General features: G+C 46.5%; 1 pseudogene; it reads left to right on the top strand.

Annotated features, from left to right (window-relative positions):
* The first annotated feature begins 457 nt into the window (after nt 1-457).
* Nucleotides 458-1,956, top strand: LOC147427376 (uncharacterized; annotated as a pseudogene).
* The last annotated feature ends 536 nt before the right edge of the window (nt 1,957-2,492 follow it).

The following is a 2,492-nucleotide window of genomic DNA, read 5'->3' as shown; positions in this document are numbered from 1 at the left end:
GGAGGAAAACAAGGGCAGGCCTCTTCTACTGTCGCGCGCGCACACAGATTGTGACACACATAGGCACTCTCTCTCTCTCTCTCTCTCTCTCTCACACACACACACACACACACACACACACACGTCTCTCTCTCTCTCTCTCTCTCTCTCTCTCTCTCTCTCTCTCTCTCTCTCACCCAGAAATCAGACAGCCCGCACCTTCTTGCATCAGTCTGGTCTACAGCTTGCCCCCTTTCACCCATTATAACTTGGTCATCAAATCCTCCTAATTCGAAGACTTCAGAATCGTAGTGTCGATGCAGCTTCTCCAGCTTTGCTTGACTAGTGTCGATTTAAACCGTTCAAGTACCAAGGTCAAGCTTGCTACAAGCTATGTAGCAGGCAATGTTGTTTCTTGAGCATCTTTCGCACGTCGACCTGAGGATATCACAATACATCTAGGGCGTGTTGATTATTAATGGGGACTTCTGTCAACAACTGGCTTCCCTTCTCGTTGTCTCCTTACTTGGCTATAGAAGAAAGATCCCCTTCGGAGGAAGCTGTATCTGTCGCTCATCATAATGCTATGCATGGCACAGGAGGTGTGTACAGAGGCGCTCACCTCAACCTTTATCAAAGCAGCGATCATGATCATCATCAACACCAACCGCCAGCTCAGTTGCATGCGGAAAGTTTGAGCTCTCCTTTGAGTTTTGTCTACTACAGTAGCGGCTGCACATCCACTTCCTTATGCTTTGCTTATTTACCTGCAGAAAATCACGGCTCCTTCACCTCTCGGATGCTTGATATTGCTCGCATCAGGCCACATTCAGCAGGCACCAGTAGTCATGAAGCTGTCATAGAAGCTTTTCCCAACTCGTCCTCTTCATCTGGTAAGCATTCATGGTCGTTTAGCAATTTCTTCTCCTCATTTATCTGCGTCAGTGTAAGTAGCGACTCCTGAAGTAAGTGTAATTAGTCACTCCTTGATCACGCTTCTTTGAGCCTTAATTATTCCTGCCTCTTAAATGAAGACATCGAACATCCACAACGCCTACCAACAATGTGCATGTAGTTTTCTTGCTTCCGAAAATCGATTATTACCTTTGCGTGTTGCTTCGCGAAGCTCCTTCACTCTCACCATGTTTTCTCTTCTGGCCTTCTGTAGTTATCTCTCGCATACACAAATCTGTCCTTATGCCGGCTAAGCTAGTTTACCTCTTGGTTGTCCTGCACCTAAGATTCAAGGAAACTCGTGAATTAAAGGGACTTAGCAAGTATTTGTACATGCAGAATGGCCTCACTTTAAAGCTTTGGAGCAGTTTGTACTAGTGCAGCCGCACTACCTGATGAACACAGGTTTGGTAAATATGGTAGGAGGCAACGGCGATGCAGGCTGCGATTTAGAAGATCGTCACGATCCTCGTCAACACTATTTCCAGGCAGAGGCAACAAGTCATCCGAGTAATATATTGGCTCTACAGAACTTTGGTGTGCAAGTGAAGACAGAAGATGGGCCTAAGTTGGAAGACTTCCTAGGATCTGGAGGGCCAGATTATAACCATGCGGGAAATGAAAGCATGTACTATCATCACCCTCATGACCATTCCACGCTGGAGGTTGGGATCAACATCAACTCCACGCCCTTCCCCACATCATCATCTTCATCACCGTCATACAAGCAGATACCCCCCTCCATCCATGTTGTCGGAGCTTCTGGACCACTCTATAACCACAATGCAGACAGTCTACCCCAGACAAGAGCAGTTCCACTCCTCGATCATTACGATGTATAGTCAAGCAAGTTTCTTCACTTGCATGGCCATCAGCCCAATCCCACGGCTAACTTTCTTCATTTCCCACCATCGCTGCATCCTCAAGCTCCTTTCGTGGTTGACAATTTGTTGACGACAAGCACTGTTGCAATGAGACATGGTTCCATGGTTATGGAGAGTTGAGGAGTGCATTAACGTTGTGGAGAAGGCGTGCGAGTTTATGTTGCTGTCACCTGACGCTTCCGCCAGCTCGCGTGTGGTTGCATCTCGTCTCTCTTTCAATCTCTGATAGGAAGCCCTCTTCTCGACATTGCCCAGCTCTGCCTGCCACAGTGCAAGCTCTCTCTTTGCTACACACACGCGCGTGCGCATGTCCACAAGCCCTTTCTCTCCAACATGCACCCGTCTAGAGGTAAGCACAATTTCATCAAATCAGGCAAGCATATTGGCATTTTATCCCCACGCAAATCCTACATTCTTGCTGAGTTAAATCTTTTCAAGCTTTAGACTACCTCTCTCTCCAAAACTTGTACCTTATTTGTATGTCTTTGAGCTGCTCAGCTTAGCTCAATCGTCTTTTTGATCCTTGCAGACCAAGATCATCATCATCATACAAAGCCAATTCTGTATTGTGCGCTTTCCAATTCAGCTGCATGACAAATTATGGATCCTTAATTTCAACTCAAACCAATTGAAACATAAATTCTAGTGGCCACGGGGGGCTTCTTACTACTACAT

The sequence above is a fragment of the Adiantum capillus-veneris genome, chromosome 23 (assembly GCF_014529385.1).
Source record: "Adiantum capillus-veneris isolate H3 chromosome 23, ASM1452938v2, whole genome shotgun sequence".
Classification (NCBI taxonomy): Eukaryota; Viridiplantae; Streptophyta; class Polypodiopsida; order Polypodiales; family Pteridaceae; genus Adiantum; species Adiantum capillus-veneris.
This window is presented reverse-complemented; position numbering and strand designations above follow the sequence as displayed.